This window comes from Corvus hawaiiensis, chromosome 30 (assembly GCF_020740725.1).
Source record: "Corvus hawaiiensis isolate bCorHaw1 chromosome 30, bCorHaw1.pri.cur, whole genome shotgun sequence".
In the NCBI taxonomy this organism is placed as follows: Eukaryota; Metazoa; Chordata; class Aves; order Passeriformes; family Corvidae; genus Corvus; species Corvus hawaiiensis.
In genome coordinates this window covers 10,732,876-10,752,518 of record NC_063242.1, presented here as the reverse complement: position 1 = coordinate 10,752,518, position 19,643 = coordinate 10,732,876, and the positions used below count along the sequence as shown (strand labels likewise).

The following is a 19,643-nucleotide window of genomic DNA, read 5'->3' as shown; positions in this document are numbered from 1 at the left end:
TGACATACAGATGGGACTTACCACAAGCTTTGTATTTCTTTTCTTTTTCAATTCCTTAAAGTTGAAATTAAAATAATCTTATTGCAAGAAAAAATAATGAAGTGTGATCAAAGTAACTGTGAAAGTCATAACGAATATCTTGAGACTGATTGCATTTAATATTTTCTTAATGACCTTGATAAAACAAGCTGGAATATGTTTAAGAAATCAGATAAAAACTTGTAAGATAAAATCAATGAAGTGTGTGAGCAGTGTTTAATATTGAACATTTGTATAACCTTGAAGACAGAACAATGGAAACTAAGTGAAACTTTCCAGTATGACATGTAAAAGTTGGACAGTAATGAGACTCAGTAGTACTTTTTCCCAGCACATATGTTGATGAGGGAAAGGCTTGCTTAATTTCTGAGCAGAGCAAGTTTCATTTTTAGGCTTTACCTACAGCTTTGTAGGACTGAGCCAGGTGACCTGGAACATCAGCCTATTGTTTTGTTGAGCTCTAAGACTCACGAATTTTTCACTTCAGTGAATACTATAGTTTAATTACAAATAATGATTTTATTTGGTTTAAATTTTATACTTTAAAATTAAATTATATACTGTCCTGTTCCTGACAAAGATTTTTTTTCTATATCCTGTCTTGTTTACCTGATTTCTAAAGAAAATTATCCCAACATTTCCATATCAAAGTTTTACAGCTTTACCATTTTCATCATCTTTCTTAATTACTCAATATCTGGGTTATCCTCCAAACCTCCAACTTTGATATTACTATCAAACAAATGGTAAACCCTGAATCACCTTTCATTAGCTCATATTTACATTAATTTTCATAGCCTTCTGGCAAACTTTGATTTCTCTACAAGACAGAAAGTTTAGGTATCACTAGTCTGGGAAAAAAAGAAAACAAAACAACAAAAAGCCCTAACCCAAACCTAATTATTTTTTTTTCTATGAAGTTGCTACGTTGTGACATGATTTATCTGAGAAAAAGAGAAATTGAGAAAGAATTTGATTGTGTAATTTTTTTTAAATTGTCAGTTGAATTCCATTACACTAAATAAGGTATCAAGTAGTTTTATACCTAATCATAAGGTAAAACAAATCAATCTGAAAGTAATGAAATAAATAAATTAAATGCACCAGTTGGGTCAGATTTATTGTCACCAAAAGAAACAATCATGTATACATTTTTTTGGGATTCATTTCCAACCTAGACACCTGCTAGAAAGAGCCCTTGTAACAATTCGTGGACTGTTTTTTTCAGAACCTAATTGTCTCTTTCCCTTTATGATCTTTTCTTAAAATTACTGTTGCAAACAACAGTCACAGCATGTGATCAGCACTTTACACTTTCATCATCACAGCTTGTCAATTATTTTATACAAGTTAAAAGCCTGTTCTTATTTTAACTGCAGTGATAGGTAAGAAGACCAGTCACTTTGTTTTTCTCTTCTGAAAACCCTTATAAATCAAACCAAAACAGAACATGTTAAAGCATTGTTGTTGTCTTCATAACAATAATGAAATTCTAGAATCTATACTGAAAAAAGTTACCAGAGTTTTGTCTTTCTAGGACAGGCACATTCCATGTTATTATAATTCACCCCATTGTGTTGGGTTAACTTGACTGGCTGACGTCTGCCCAGCTGCTCTCTCACTCACCCTCCGCAATAGGACAGTGGGATAAAATGAAGCAAAGATAAAGACAGGGAGATCACTTAACATTTACTGTCAAAATAGACTCAACTTGGCAAAAATCAGTGTAATTTATTGCTGATTAAAACATATTTATATGGTGAGAAAAAAGACCAAAACCTAGAATAGATTCTCCCCACTTCTCATACTCAACTTCATTACTTCAAGAGCCTGACTCCTCTCTGATTCCCTGTCTGACAGGCTCATGAGGAACTGTGGAGTTGTGACCATTCCATAACAGCTCCTCTCTGCTGCTATTCCTTCTCTCACTTCTCCAACATGGATTCTGTCCACAAACTGTGGTCTTTCAGGATAAACCTGTTCCAGTGTGGTCTCTCCAAGGGCTGCAGGGCATCCTCTGGTCCAGCACATGGAGCACCTCCTCCCCCTCTTTCATCCCTCACCTTGGTACCTGCAGGGCTGTTTTTCATATTTTTTCCTCACACCTCTCATTGCTTCATGGTTTTCTTAATTTATCTTAAATATCTTTCCCCAGATGTATCACCACTCTGGCTGAGGGGCTCAGCTGTTCCCTGAGGCATGTCCATTTTGGAGCCAGCTGAAACCAGTGCTTCAAAAGGGTGACCCTGCAGCACCTGGGCACCTGCATCCTACATACTTGAAATGGCCCCTTTAAAAATGAAAGTTTACTTGATAAAATAGTGTTTAGACCTTTATGTAAACTGTGGCTCCCTTAATCTTCTTAAGAATAGATTGCATTCCAATTATTTTCTATAACCATTGGAATACAGATAAGGATTCCTAAGGAGTTAAGGGTTTCTAGGAAGCTCTTTAATATTCTGTTACAAGTCTTTACATTTCAGGCATCCATCTCCACTTTCATGACAGCTTTTAAAATATTCAGGTCTTATTTTTTCATGCTTCCTTAAATACAGCTCAATGTTGAAAATGAATGTGAAAACATGAGGACAATGATGAAAAATTATTCCACACGACACTTTTGCAACAGTCCTGTTAAAGAAGAAAGCTACAAAAAACCTTATCAAATTTAGGGGCCTGGTGAGTTATGACATACATTGTATGGAGGCACGTGTATAGAAACACATGGAAACATATGTTTCAGTGTTCCAAGGCTTTCCAGGACTATTAGGCATGCACCAACACGGGCTGACATCAGTCAATCCACCCTTACAGAATGTGGTTAAACTGAAACAGAAATATCAGTTCAGATCTCATCTATAATGACAGAATACTAATTTGCAATTTGGTGTTACCAAAGGAAGGAGCACTTAGCTCCAAGGGAATAGCTGTCTACAGGCCGAGTAGGCATTGTCAAAAGTGTCACTAATAGACATTCTGCTTAGTAGTCCTAGCAGAAATACAAGGACTAAAGAGCTGCTGAACAGATGCTGAGTTATTTTGGTTATTAAAAGAGGTTTGAGCTGCACTGTTAACATACCTGCAAATATCTTGATTTTGGCCGCTCAAGAATAAAAAAATCCAAAACTTGACATGTATGATACCTTCTTACTGTAAAGACCCCTTCCTATTCACCATCAATTGCATTATAACAACTTTGTAACCCTTTCTTGAATCTGACAGCTTTCCCGGACCCTGTAATTTCATATCTGTGTATCTTACCTTTATTGTAAATATACATAGATAGAAATATATAATTATATAATATATAATATATAATTAGCCAGTTCCCTTGTATCTCTCATTCAGGGCCATCCCCCAGACAGTACACATTAACTCTAGTATTTATTATGGAAGGCACCTACCTGCTTTCCATCAATAAAACTTGAAATTCATGGTATTGTAGGTGAGTGATTAACGCTTCCCAAAATAAAACTCACGTAACTGGTCCCCTGCGTACAGAAAGAAATTGTAACAATTTAGTTAAATCAATTCTTAAATTGATTTAAACCAGTGAAATCCCTTGTGCAGGTGCTCTTAAATTGGCTAAAGGGTAGCTAATATTGGTGTATCTTATTCATTTAGATCTAGAATTTAATCCTCTTAAATTGGGTAAAATTTTTTGTATACACTGGAGCCTCAAGTCTAGCAGTCTGAATTGAATTTCATGTTGCAGGGTCATGGGTCCTCAATGAAGTTAGGACATATAATGACATAGAAATTTTAGAAATTACTTCTGAGGGCCCTCTATACATCTACAAAAAATAAACAGATTTTTGCAATAAATACTAATAGCTAGACAGCGTTGGGAAGATTTTATATAAGGGATAAAGATTTTTAAAAATTCTGAGCAGTCAAGGATGGTGACAATAGGCAACAAATTTTGAGAAAATGATGGCAAAATTAATTATATGCCATGCATTTTTGCTGTCTTTATTCTGTTTCCAGCTTAAATTTGCCTGCTGATTATTGCTGGGCCCATGAGTTTTGGCACAATACTGAAAATGAAAATATGCATGACCATCTGTCAGTATCGGTTCCAGTTCATCAAAATTTCTAGTCTCCATTATGTGCAAGACAAAAGTACCTTTGCCTGTCTTGGGTGCAGAACCCAAGAAATTACAGATGAGGGAGAAAAGAAAAGAAAAAACTTTTCAAATTCCCCCTTCACAGAGAAAAGGAAATTATTTCTTATCAGCACATAGAAAGAAATATTCTTTCTACACTTTTATGGTTCATCCCCATTTCCAGCTGCTTCAAATTGTGACTGCATTCACTCAATGACATGACTACATACAGACTATTTAAGACTTCAGTAATGCAGGCTGGTACCAGAATGGAAAGAAATACCTCAAGATAGATGATAAGAAGAAAGTATGGACAAATAATAAAAATCTGTCTATGATTTCAAATATTGACTCTCCTTCTCATTATCAATTTCAGTTAGACAAAAATTGCTAGTTACTCCTCGGTTAGCACTGATACATTTGCAGCTGCAAAAATGCTGCTTCTTTCTCTGATTTTGGCTTCAGTGTGTTTCTGCTAGATTTGGATCGAGATGGAAGGCACAAACCCTGTCTGCCTGGCACGGTATTCTTTGCTTACAGCCCCAGCAGCTTTGTTTCATTCTTCTGTGTCAATGGAATTTAAAATATTTAAAAAAAATATTTTCCTACTGCTTACTCTGAAAGGCCGGTGCAAAACAAGGTGCCTTTCGAATGCATAGAGATATCGTCCCAAACAATAGCAGTTGCTATGGGAGCAGAGCATAGTGTTTTATGCAGACATGAAGGAAGAGGAATGGAGAAGCACAAATCTGGTACAGATTGGTCCAGGAGCTCACTGGCTCTAAGCACAGTGTTTGTTCCCCTAAATATACTGTGGTAAATCACATTTATACATCAAGGGATACAAAAGTTTATATTTAACTGACTTCTGTTTACTTACATAAAAGAAGATTTATGGTCACTGGGAGGCTCATTAGCATTGATTTTCACAGTCCCCACTTAGAATTAATATGACCTTGGTACAGGAAATTATCCAGCACTTATATAAAAAGCTAGCTGGAATGATTCCATGTATACTTAGTAGATTTGCATTATCTTGTGGCAGAGTCAGACAAAAAATCCAGCTTTCCTGAACAATTGCACTAACATTATTAAAAAATACTGCAAACATATACTAATGCAGTAATGAGAGTGCCAAGTCTGTTTAATATTCTAAGGTCAAAAAAGGAGCCTTTGCAAACCAAGGAACCAGTCAGCTCAAGAAGGATCAAACAGCATTATATTTCCTTCAGTAAAACATAAAAGGTCTACAGTTACTTTCACAACTAACAAGGAAGCCTGTAATGTGTATGTGTAACTTTCCAATGTGACTGAAGCAAAAAGAGGGTTTTTTGACTACGAAGATGGATTTTTAACAGATTCAGAAAGGATTTGGGGCTTTACATACTTGCAGGTTGTCCAAACAATTGCATAAGTTTGGTGGGGAAGAAGGCCTTAAAGTCTAAGAGCTTGCTTGATTTGTGTTCATTTCTTTTAATAATATTATCTCCATGAAGGAATCTTTAAAAATGGTCATTTTACTCATCCAAATTGATCAGGTATGGGAACCTGTCAGAACAGTTAATTGACTTTATTATATATGTTTCCTTTTAATATTCCTATTTATATCATCTGGTGAAATGATTCCAGTTAGCTCCCATTCAGTTGCCTTTAGACTTGCCAGTTCATACAAAACTCAACTGCTCCCTTTTCAGTTCTGCTGTTTGTCCACCCTAATATCTTCTTGCATGTTGGATTTTTTTGTCTTTTCTCCACAACATGAATACAGCTGCCTCTTTCTTGGGACTTTTCAAATTTATGCAAATTTACTTTAAATATAAAGTTACTTCAGCAACTGTACTGTGAGTATTTCCTTCTTGCCCCAGCATGATAACACATGCTGACATTGTCTGGACAAGAATGCTTCTGCAGGGACATGACACGGACACATAACTGCAGGCAACTGTCATAAAATACTGCTGCTTAGCAGTTGTGAGCTTTAGCTGGGGCTACTTAGTGCGTGTCAAGACAGCCTGACAGTGTGTGTACAACCAGCTGGCAGGGATAGTGGAACTCATTTACACCACTGGCAGCTCCACTGAGCACAATAGCAAGTCTTTAGCCTTAGAGTGCTTTAGGATTTATACACATCACTGTTGAGTAGCCAACATTAGTATAAATTTATTAATTAATATACAAGCTATTAACTTTCTACAAGCTTTTTTTTTGTTTTTGTTTACAAAAAATCCAAACAATGCAAGTGGCGCTGGTGGTTAGAGAAAAGTGTTTCTCTCCTCCCTCAGTAGATCTTGAGCGGATAGTGCACTTTTCCGGACAGACATTTCCTTAGCTCAGGCAATAGTTGCATATACAAATTAAATTAAAACAGGACAACTCCACCACCAAAAGAAGCAATCCTTCTTATGCCCTCAGCCATTTTTCCCAATGATTGTTGCCCTTACCTTTGTCCTAGCACCATAAGCTCCACAGTCACACAATGAACTAGAGCAAAGAAATAATTAGACCTAAAATTATTCCCTTTTTTCTTTCCCCTGGAGTGAATGACAGAAAGATATATGGATATCTAAATATATGCATGCTAATTTGTATCAAATCCCCAAACCAAGTCTAACAGTCTTGGCAGAAATAGTCATCTGCTACACTTTTAATGTGTAATGGTTATGGTTATATTTAACAAAAACCAAAAGAAGGTAAGAAAATAAAAAATAAATAGATGGTTTCAAAGCTGGAGAATGTTGTATACTTTAAAGTTAAGATTTAAAAGCAATAATTATTAAAATTATATTTCATACTACTTTCCTTTATTATATTTATTATACAATTTAAATTTAAATCATATTTATATTTAATATTTTATTAAACTATATGTTGATTTGTGGTTCAAATGCTCTTGTAAAAATAATTTTTTAAAAGGATGTACACAAAAACCCTTTTATTTTGTATTCTAAAAAACTATTTTTAAATTCCTTTTTCAGTCTTCTGGCTTTTGCAGAGAGACCAATCTTTTAACTCCAATGACTATGATGCAGGACCAAAAAATTGCTTTTGGAGCTTGAGCAAGCCCCAAGTTGTTCAAACTTAGTTGTCATAGTTTTCCCAAACACAATGTCCAAATTCTTGGGCACAATAATGAATAGGCCACCCAATTAGACTAGAGAAAAAACCAGATTCCCTATGGCATCTAGCATCTCCAGTCAAAGGATTTATTTTACTAATTATTGTGTAAAGAAATTTTGAAAATATGTATTGTGTAATGAAATTGTAGTAAAATTTATTGTATAAAGTAAAGCAGGAAAAGTAAGTCTTGATTAATTTATTTCATGGTGGTTTACTATGGAGTTATTCTCCTCATCGAAATTCTCATTTTTAAAATGCAGGAGACAGATCCTATCAGCAGCTGAAGCAGTAGTAGGTAGGCTAGTCTCTCATCTCAACACAATAATTAAAATTCAAATCTACCAGTAAGATCCAATTATTATCCAGACTCTGTGATATAATGACTATACTGTGAAATGAGGATGTCTGCTGCACTGTATTTTACAGACACATGAAAACTCTGGAGACGTTTTCTCACAAGCCCCAAATTGAATTGAAGCTTAGTGACGCAAACAATGTAAAACTAGATTAAATAATTTTAGTATTTTAGCAGGCATCTTTAACATTCTCTTACTATTTCACTAAGTGTAATAATGCACATCATGCATGAAGAAAATGATTCAGACAAACAAATTAGACTTTAGATTAAAATACTGGTCAAAGCAAAGGTTCTATTTTTGTCGATGAGGCCTCTATACATTTAAATTAGAAAGACATTTACTGGTTATGGGAATGCTGAATCAAGTAAATGACTGACACTAGAATAAGATTGTCAAGGCCATTCAAAAGCTTTTATAAAATAATTGCCTGGGTGTGCTTAATTTCAAAAGTGTCCTAATATAATTTCCACTGAGAATGCAACAAAGATTTTTTTTTAATTAAAAATCCAATATGCTCCAAAGTGATGCCATCATAAAATCAGTCCGATTAATGCTTTTATGCAGTTTATAATGTCTGCCGAGGTTTAATCTCAGACAGAATCTCAAGCCTCCTGCAGCCACTCACTCACTCCCCCACCAGCAGGATGGGGGAGAGAATCAGAGAGGTAAAAGTGAAAAAACTCATGGGTTTAGATAAAGACACTTAATTAAGGAAAGTAAAAGTCGCACGCACGAGCAAAGCAAATGAAGGAGTTCACCACTTCCCATGGGCAGGCAGGTGTTCAGCCATCCCCAGGAAAGCAGGGCTACATCATCCACAACAGGGACTTGGAAAGACAAAATCCATCACTACAAACATCCCTTAGCAAGAGTGCACAGGTAAGTCATCTTTTATTGGCGTATGTTTATATGGCTGTTGTCACAAGACAGATTGTAAAAACATAGGACTGTGGATGTTCATAGTTCCCAGTTGCAGGAGAATGGGTTATCTTCCTTTGTCTCTCCATTTACTACCTGGGGGTTTTTTCCATAGTTTATAAGTAAATATTTATAAATCTGAACATTTTCACATGGTATATAATTGTTTCATACCACCATCTAACTTGTTTTAGCCTTTCTTTACTTCAGGGGATGACTTTGTGAACCCAAAATTCATAGGCAATACATATCTTTTGTTTAAACTAGACCAATTTTAAGTCCACCTGATACAAATTTTGTCACACAATAATCATTCCCTAGTAGTCATAATCATTGGCAGCAGAATAAATGATCAGTATATGATTGTTTTCTACCATTGGCATTTACAAGATAGGATTCAAATTTCTAATTCCAGTCCTTAAAAGGTTGAAACAAATTGGACTCTCTCCACCTATGAATTATAACTAGATTAACAGGATTGTCTCTTTTAATGAAAGAAAAGGGAAAAGAAAAGCAAAGGAGGCTGGTAGCCTTTTAAATCTGAATCCACCACTGGGAGAAATGGCATATTGTACCACACAAACAAATACCAGGTGACATGATCAAAAATTAGTGTTTTTGGCAGAAAAGCTTATTTCCTTTGGTGTATGTTTTTGTTATTGTGGATGCATTAAAAGTAAAGCTACCTGAAACTTCACAGAAAAAGCACCTCTGTCAAGACTTGAGAAAAACCTGTTTTGATGAGTCTCTAGGGTTAGACATCATATAAAAAGAGATCAGGGTAAACTGACCTTACAAGCGTCCACCTGTCTATCCTATAACATATTGGCTTCTACTAAACAACAGCAACAAAGAATCCTGAAAGGTTTCCACTTCTTCCCTTTCTCTTCACTCAAAAAAACAGACAAAAGAATTATTTGCTGCCATTTAGATAAAGGTGACAGAGCATATATTATACTGTTGTTTTTCAGAAAAATGATGACAGAGAGCAAAGAAATCCTTTTGCTCATGGGATGATAAAATAATAATACTGTAGATGAGAAATCAATGCAATGAAGTGTATTAAAATTCGATCTAAAATGATGGACATAAAAGCTTGATTTTGTTTTTGACATTTGTGATTATGGCAATAAATTAGTTCTTTTAAAACAGCTGATGATACTGAGAAAAAATATTAAGTGAGAGAGTCAGTTCTTTCTGTTTGAAATCCTTCCTTATGCAGGATGACAACGTACTAGCACTTATATATATCTGCATGTAGTAAAAATCCCTCTTCAGGAAAAACCTTACTGTGAAAATTTCTAAAATGATTGTAGGTACTTGGTTCTCAATACCACAAAGAGTGACATATTCTGATTAAGTGTAATTCCCTATTCAAACCATAACCCCTGTTATTAGCTCTGCACAATAAAGCAAATATCAATAGTGAGCAGCACAACATAAATACTGCTTTAAATATGGAACATTAGGAACACTGTGGAAGAGACTGTCCAATCTCATTAGCCTTTCACCTTATATGCTGTACATGCTAGTTATTCTGCTGTTATTGTGCTACTCTTATGAGACAATCTCAAAAATTTAAATGTCCCATCCAGAGCACTTGCAAACCTTCTTAAATGAAAATTTGTGATAAGGGAAGTGGGGAGACGGCTTTATCTAGAAATATTTTCCAGGCTCAGAGATCTTGCATAAGGGAGCTTTTATGTTTGTTTTTAATGAACATCAAAAGATTTTACCTAAACAGGTCTGTGCTGAAGATTTTTCACACAGAAGCTGTTTTCAGATCTTTTTCTTTTGTTGTTCCAAGGAAAGGATAATGTCTAGACAAATCAAACATAGTGAAGAAGGGTTAAGACTTGCTGAACAACTGTCAACCCCATTTCTTCTAAATGGAGAAAGGTCACACATATCTAGAGAAGAATAAGGATGTATCTAAATCAGAAAGGAATGATAAAAAAATTCCAAAAGAAATTATAAAGAAAATCTTAGGAGAGATAACCTGAGCGAAACTAGGTAAAATGGTATTAACCTGCTTTTGCAGGATGTTAATATTCAAAATCTAAATGTTAATACTCGGACTTTTTGTTTTCTCTTTTTCCCACCATACATAGTTGAAGTTTATATTTATGGAATAAATAAAGGAAACATGTTATGTGTGCTTCCAGTATCGAGAGGTATGTATTCTGAGTCAAAATTTTTATTCACTTTAGGATTGCTTGGAGAAAATGCTGGAAATAGAAAATTGAAAAAATATGTTTGTATCAATAGAATCATACAATCATACAATCATAGAATAGTTTGGGTTGAAAGAGACCTTAAAAATCCTTTGATTACATGTACATGTAAAGGCAAAAAAAAAAAAAACTGTTTTGCCAAAACACAGACTAGCTATCACTGAATAATATTTTATTTGAACCATTGCAGCATCCAGCTATGATGTGGGAATCTACCAAGGAATTAATAAAGTGGGGAATTTAGGATTTTCACTAACAAGGTGTTGGCATGTTCTTCACCTGTTACACTGTTTACTTAGAAATAAAAATAAAAAAGGAAAAAGTATTTTAAGCCTCTCTGCTTCCTCCAGAGTATTCTGTTCCTGTAGTGGCAACCTTTATGGTGCTAGGTCAGGGCAACACTGAAGAGCCTCAAGATTCAGTAAATTTTGAGGAGATATTTAACTGCTCCCCTGAGGTGTTTATATATGCAGCTGCTCTGTCACTGACCAGAACTCACAAGCTTCCAGTTACATATCAAGCTTCTGTTTTCCTAAAGGCAAAAATACTGATGAATCATTATTCTGTTGGTGCCTTATTATCCAAGAGATGGGACGGTCATGTTACCACAATTTATTGCTTAAAACAGCAAACAAAGCATCAGTTTCAGAGGCCATGGATTTAGTAACAAATTGCCATAGCTGAAGACAGTCACGAGTTTCAGAGTTACATCGTAATTTATTACTTTTTGGTCTAATAAGCAATTAACACGAAACTTTGTTTTGACTTTTTAACCTATCACCTTTACTACTTTTTACTGCATTGCGTCTGTTCCACAACCAATGACTTATTAGCTCACATACACACACATACTTCTATTATAACATCTAAATTCTTAACTTAAACTATAAAATCACATTACTATACTTAAAAACCCTTCACCATATCACCCAATACATTTTCTTACTTATAACTCTAGAAACACAGGTTTATGATTCTTCTGCTTAAAGCCTGCACAGCCTTGCCACTACATCAACCCAAGTTCTTTCCAGGGCTGTAAATCAAATTTACTAATGCTTGTAGAAATCTCTGCTTCTCTGTTTCCCACAAGTTTCTGTTAATTTTGTTTACATTTTGAGAATACTTCTCCAGTTGCATTGAGAGGTCAGGTAGTTGGTTTCTTCCTTTGTGCCTTCTTACATTTCATCACACAAATAATGAATACAGGTTGCCTCTGGCACACCTTGCATTACCTAGTTTGTTTTGGACTGGAAGCAGCTATAGAAAAATCTAGGTGCAAATAAAAAATATACTTTGTGTTCAGGTGACGAACAGGTGACTCGTCAGGTGATGAGTTTTGGGTAAATCCTACATGTTGAAAGCACCATAAAATTAGTTCTCAACATTTTGAATTTAAGAGTCCAAGGGATGTATTCTCTTTCCAAATTCATAATTCACAATTAAACTTCATGACCTTAGAGTGACTGCAAGCTAGAAATTACTTGCTTTGCATTGCAGTTGAATCTAGGTGAAAAATATTCTCTGACATTACTGACTCAGTTATGTAAATGGATCTTTCCAGAGAAATAAATTAAACTATAATTGGGGGAAAAAAAGAAAAAGAAAGAAAAAAACCAGAAAACCCCCAAGACAACTATTTTAATTATATAAAGGCTGTCTCATGTTTACACAGGCTGCCATAGATAACTGAGTCTAAAACATGTTCTTTCCATCATAGCTATAATACTGAGACTCATACCAGAGCACAAGCAAATCACTATGATCATGAGGGAATTTTAAATTTATTTATGAACCATTTGTGTGTTCATACACATTCTGTATGCCAGGAACATGTGCCTTATATATGTGATCAGATGCTTTTAAGGCATTGAACTTGGAAGTCACAGTAAATATTTTTTCTCAGTAATTTATTTCTGAAGAATTCTCTAGCCCTTGCTTTTGTCAAGATTATAATCCTAAGCACAAAAATAATATACAGTGCTGTCAGCCAGTTTTGAAAAATAAAAAGAAAGGTTTGATTATGCTGCTGCTTACTGTCATAACTCTGTATTTATTATTAACTACACTTGAGGACGCACTGCAAATTTATTTAGCAGATTTTGTCCAAAATAGCTGTGCTAGCTGAATAGTGTGAAAGAGTATATCTGACTTGAGATATTGCTTTTCTCCCTAGATTGAAGATTAATGCCTCCAAAAAGATGAAATCAGGAGGATAAAAGCATGATGCTTTCAAAGATAATTCTACTGGTGGCAATCATGATCGCTGGATGAAAACAAATAACTCATTTTCATTATCATGTGTCCTGAAAGGAAGCAATATTCACTGTGAAAGAAAATAATGAAAGAGGGGAAATTAAAGGCTTTGAAAAATTAACATTGATTTCAGAGTGCACCTGGACTTGTATTTCCACTGTTTTGTCTTTGAACATCAGCTCATATTCGGGGATGTTTTGATAGCAGACAATACAGAATTTAATGCAAAATAGACCAGACAACCCAATCAAGGGCTTTTCTTATGAGAACAAAAGTTTTTTATACCTAAGTGTCCTTTTCACTTCTAGTTTTAATCTCTTGTAATATGTAAATTCATATGATGGGTGGCATTCGGGCTTTGGGAACTACTCATTTTCCCAGGCAGTAGAAAAAAAAGCCACAATTAAAAGCTGAAATGAAAACCTTCCCTACTCCCATTGCCAGTGTCCAAAGATAAAGTAAGACATATCAATTTTTTAGCCTCACATAGCAACTGAAAATAATGTATATCAGAAAGAAAACTAATTAAATAGCAAAAGAGGTAGCATTGCATTGTGTGATGTATTGTGTTTTGCTCTGTAGTGTTAAAAATAGGGATATGCTGCAGTGTTGGTACCTGCAGTACATTAAATCAGCCATTGCAAAACTGATTAGATCCTCTTTCAGCTCATGCCTCCCTCTTACGTAACTGATCTTGGCTTTCTGCTCTGTTTACCATTCATTTATAAACTCATGTACTGTCTCTACAGACAATTCATTTTTTATTGATCTGACTGTCCTATTAAAATTGTTGTCTGACTGTCTTACATCTTTATGCCTTTTTAACTTCCTCTTCCTGCTGGCCCTGCATATATCCCCCTAACACTTCTCGAATTCTGCCTAGCCTCACCCAACTTGAATGTCCAATCTCCCCCCTTGCATCTTCATTCTCCTAGATGAATTCTTTCTTGTGCTAAAATAGATAACTCAGGTTTATTCTTCTCTTTCAATTCTAGCCTAAGATTTTGATACATCTGTCAGCCACTAGAAATCCCTTCCTGAGTTTTTCTTCAGCACCTCTTTCTTCTGCTATTCACATTATCTCTATTTTCTGAAATTAAAAAATGGTATTTCCTGTGCTCATAACAAAAGTGCAGTCAGTGAGACAGTGATAAACAATGAATCTGAAAGAGAAACTCTGTGAATCATCTGGTTAATTCTCTGACTGACTAGTATGAACTAGTTATGGATGATTACTTGAACTCTTACCATGAACTTTTGAGATTTACCCTTCATTAACCACAGCAGCCTGGTGTAATTATTCTTCGATCAAAAGAGGTTCATGCTTCTCAGTCAGGGGACACCAAGACTTTTGTAGCCACAAGGACGGAAGTCTAATATTTTAAAGCCTACAATTACTGTTAATATATTATTGAAAAAAATCCTGGAACATGGAAAACAAGTATGATTTTCTAAGCCCTTAAACTAACATTAAACATAATTGCAGATTCAATTACAAAAGTTTGAATACTGTAACAGATGTTTGGAATATCAACAGAGGAGCAAGAGCATATTTTAATAACTATTATCTGAAAAATCCAGTAGCTTGTGACAGATGAGGAGTTACTGTCCCATTGTCTTTGATCTGTTTTTATTGCAATTAAAAAAAAAAAACTCATGCAAGAGCAGACACCACAATATAAAAGCAGAAGTACTTCTAATATACCAATCTGGACTTCTGTGTGTGTTTTTTTTCCTTCACTGAACCTTTAAAATTTACAAATTGCTTTGTTGGCTTTCCAATGAATATACACAAGAGGCTCCAGCTTTATTGATTTCTCGGGACATTTTGATGTTCTCTTCCATTGTCTCTTTATTACCAAACCGCAGCCAGGACTAGGATAAGATGGCATTAACCAGGTATAAATGATAGACAAAGGGATAATAATGATCTTGAGTTTATTTTAGGCCAAACATATCAGAGTTTAATATGCTGTTTACAGTCTACCAAAAGTTTCAGCTAAACTTTAACTATATTTGATCTTTCTATTAATTAGTAAACCACTTAGCATTTCTGCATTCAGTTAATATCAACATTTGTTAATATGTATTCATGTCAATCATACATATCAAACATAAATTTCAATCTTTATCAGCCCAACTGAATAATACCTAGACTTTGATACCATTTCAAACTCTTGTCTTTGGAATTGCTTTTGTCTAAAATAATACAATATTTGACATTTAACACAACATGTGATAAAGAATCTACTTTTAGTAGTACGCCTGAATTTCCTCCCTAGTTTTGATATTAATTCTTTACTTATTAGTACTCCTTTTAGGTACAGAAGCTTTTTTATTTTCTTTGAGAGATGGTTTACAGGGACAGATAGAGATATGTGCCTTTATTTCCTATGCCTTACCCACAGTGACAAGTGAACTCTATTTTAATGGAGGTGTAAAATTTTCCCTAGTAGTTCCTAAAAATTGTTTTTCATAGAACCTTTGCAGCTGTTATCTTATATTGCCCTGTTGACTCAACCAATTTTAGCCTGGATGAAGAGATAAAAATCTTCAAGTTCTGCCACTTCATTTTTTGGAAGCTTTATTTTCTGCCCTTAACAATCAGTTATACCACAGAAATATGTAACATCAACGTCCTCAAAGGAGATGAAGCAAGGAAAATTGAACATCGAAATTATATCTCAGTGTCACAGGTGCTTTCATATAGCTTCAAGTCAGAATCAACACCTTCATTATGTTAGGCTTTTTAAAAACACACAAAAAATTTACAACCTCTCTTCCAAAGAGCTGTTTAGTGGGGATAGATTTCCCCTTAAAATTTGTCCTTCAAATTTTGTCCTCCAATATTTTAAAGAAAGTATTAGAATTTTAAAAGACTATAATGATGAAATATTGTCCTGAGGCTTCAGTCTCCAACTAGACTGCTAAAGGCCTTGATATACCTCAATCTGGAATAGTTGCAGAGTGTAAACTATAACATGTCTGCTAAACTGCTTATTGAAGTATAACCTGCTTCCACACAAACCATGTGAGGTGTTCCATAGGAATTTGTGAGTCTTAAGATGACAAATATTTCAAGAAAATGTCACATTATACCCTGAAGTTAAGACTTCCATTCAAACTGGAAATTAAAATTTTCCTATTTTCCTTCTCTTGAAAAACTTTTTGTCAATTAGTGCCAACCTTCAAAGTTCATTGTGATGTATGATAATCCTTTTATTGAACATATAATTAAAAACATAAATGAGGCAATCTGTTGCTGTAAACTACTTACATTGGCAGACTGAAAGCCATTGGCCACTGAACAGAATCTACTACTGTTCATGGTGATAATCTTATCCAAATCTCATAACACTCTGTACTAGTTTTTGCTAGTTTGGGGTCAAGTTAATTTTATTCATAGTAGCCTCTATGATTCTGTGTTTAAATTTGTGACAAAAACCAGTGTTAATAACAGGAATATTTTAGTCTTTGGAAAGCAACAGCACTTAAAGAACATCAAGTCCTTTTTTCATTCTCACAGCACCCCACCAAGGTGGTGCTGGGGGCACACATGAAACTGGGAGGGGACATGGCTGGGACAGCTGACCTCAACAGAGCAAAACGTTATCCCATAGCTTATGATGTCATGCTCCACATACAGAGCTGTACTATGAGTCACTGGAAGAAGATAGCTCAAAAGTCTCATCTTCTTGCTGTAACCCATTCTCCTAATTTGTAAAAATGAGTTCTTTGCACAGTGATGCTCTTTCCATATGCAAGTGAAATAGTTTGAATGTGTTGCCCTAAGTTTTCTTGCCATCTCGTGTTTACCCTTCAAGACATTTTCCTTCTTTTTCTTCCTCTTTAAAATAGTTTTATTTGCAGCAGAAAAGCAGAATCACAGACTGTCCACTCAATCTTTCCCCCAGTAAAACAATATGGTGGAGTAGGCTGGGAGAAGGTCATCTCACAGGCTGCCATGAATTATATGAATTTCTAAGGCAATTTTGACCATGAAAACCAAGAAAAATTGGCCTACAGAGACCTATGACCTGCAACAAAGAAATTGCTTCTAAGATCAGAATTTGTTTAAGCTCTCAGAACATTAAAGAGTGAAAATCGCAAGTATTCTTAATCTTGGGTTTGTGTACAAACTCCACTTTCTGTAGGAAAAAAAAAAGCTGGTGTACAGAGATACATTGATTTTTTTTTTTTTTTTTCATTAAGAATATAAAATTATTTCTGCTGAAAAAACATGGTTTTGAAACTAAATTACTTTGGGAATTTCTTTTTTTTTGTTTCCATGTTAAATATTATTGTTTCACTTAAACCTAGGCACAATTATTCAAAAATTTTACTCTGAAATCTGGAACAGACCAGTTGAAAAACATTGCAAAAGTTGAGTTTATAAACATGGACATCAGCTTGAATTACAATACTTTCATTGTTAGATATCGTTGCCTTTTCTTTTGTGTTCAGAATGTCATTGTTTGTGGCAAGTCCCCTCATAGAACAGAAAACCTTTGCAGCCACCAGCTAATTCTAAAGACCATCCTGACTATCCAAAAGCTGAACACCTTGTTCCTCTTGTATACAGACGTTGTAACCACTGGGCTCTGCCTAGCAGGCTGCAGCTTCCTGAGAGCTCAGCGGGGGTTTCCTAGGGCCATGCGATCAGTCGCATCCCGGAGTCCATTTCGGACAGCCCCGCGATCTGGCTCCGGCAGCCAGCAGCGTTACAATGCAGTGGTGGTAAAGAAGGTAGAGAAGGGTCTCTCATGAGGGTTTGAGATGGCTTTAATAACATGTTGTTCTCGTGATGTTCAGAGGTAGAGAGACAACGCGGTCTGAGTGCGGGGTGGTTTCGTCAGGGGCCCAGGGGTGGTCCCTGGGCAGGGTTGGAGCAAATAGGGAGAAACAAAGGGAGTGGCCAAGGCTAGGGCAGGGAACAGGGGGAACATACAGAATCAGGGGGTTAACAGGCCACCACATACAGAGAGCTAGGAAAGAAGTCTTTGTGGCCCTAAGGACAGAGAAAGACTTCACTGGAAAGTTATATTACATAAAGATAAGATGATACAATATAAACCCAGGTGTTATGAAATTCCATATTTGAGAGATAACATTGTTGCACTAATGACAGCTTATTTCTGCCCATCATGTATCACCAGTCTTGGATAACAGGTTTTGAAGAGAATTAACATGGTATGTGCCATAGCAGATCAGCTCATCCACTCATCCGAATTCCTGTGACACAGTTAATACCTGTTCTGATATAAGACAGATAATGAAATTTGAAACTAAGCCAAGTAGTCTGCAACGAATTGTCTAAATATAACAACAGCATGGCAAAACAGATGTTTTTAAACAAAGGCATTATCTTTAAACAAATACTTTATCTTTCTGTTGCCTAAAATGCCAAACACGCTTGGATTTAGAATATCTTAAAAAAAAAAAAACAAAACAATGTGTTCTGGGGCTTGCTGCAATAACCAGGATTTGAAGGAAGTAAAACTTTGAAGGGACTTGAGACAGCTTGAGAGGTTTCGTTTTTTTAAAATATGGTATTTCAGCAATTAAGGGGGGACTTTTAATTTACGCATTCATATTTATATATTATTAATATGTTTTTCTGCATGAGGCAGGTACACAGCCTCAAAATAACATAAGTCCTTTTCCCATTGCAGAGTAGTACTTTTAAATAAAAAATAAAGGAAAATAAGATTTTATAGGTTTTAAGATAATTATTCACATTACAGATATTTTCAATTTCTTCAAAAGTCAGGTAAGCAATTTAGGCTACAGTTTCTGGAATAAAAAAATTCTTTATTTTACAGATGACATTTATAGGACATATGGTGCAGCTGACATTTCTTTTTCTAAAATTACTTGCTAATATTTTCAGAGGGATGAATTACTTTTCCATATCTCAACCATTGCAACTGCACTGAGAGATAGATATGTTTGCTTCTCTTGTGCTTTACATGGAATATGTGTACCATGAATTTTTTATGTACAGTACCATGCAGTCTGAAAAAAGGCTACAATTACTGGAGTCTTTGGACTGATAAAGTGTTATAGCACCACAAGAAGAAGTCATTCTTTATAGTTAAAGTATACTCTGAGGTAAATACCATCATTAATTTGCTGTAGGTTAAATTACTGTGCAATGTGTCCACATGAAACTAAAAAAAATAATCCCCATTTTACTATTCATTGTTGCAATTTCATTCCATAACTCCATTATAATGCACACTGTGTAGTCCAGATTTTTAAAAAACTCTATCAAAACTACAAATCAAATTAGGGGTCTATTCTCAAGAGTACAGTTAAAGCATATAAAAGCTCAAATGTTTTAACACTTACTTTCAGTATTTACAGAATTTCTGAGAAATACTGAGCAACTGAATTGCTGTCTTTTACCTCATATAAGCACTTCTTCAGTATATTCATATTAGTTGATGTGATAAAAGTGAAAATTCTGCTGCTTCATCTTCTAAAAATTGAATACTTCCATCACTTCTGGGTTTTTTCCCCTTATGGAAGCATTGGGCTTTATGAACTGAGTCCTTTTCATGAAGAAAAAGTGTAAAGATCTCTTAAAACCTGTGGGTCTACTACAAAAGTATACT

General features: G+C 35.1%; 2 long non-coding RNA genes across 3 annotated transcripts in view; one reads left to right on the top strand and one right to left on the bottom strand.

Annotated features, from left to right (window-relative positions):
* Positions 1-19,643, bottom strand: part of LOC125318615 — a 131,884-nt gene that overhangs the window by 66,781 nt on the left and 45,460 nt on the right. For both annotated transcript variants that reach the window (XR_007200448.1, XR_007200449.1), the window contains exon 2: positions 3,444-3,530. This is a non-coding gene — a long non-coding RNA (uncharacterized LOC125318615). The remainder of the gene's footprint in view (positions 1-3,443; positions 3,531-19,643) is intronic.
* Positions 8,237-13,570, top strand: LOC125318616. Its single transcript, XR_007200450.1, has 3 exons — positions 8,237-8,500; positions 10,651-10,713; positions 12,947-13,570. It is a non-coding gene; the product is annotated as an uncharacterized LOC125318616 (long non-coding RNA).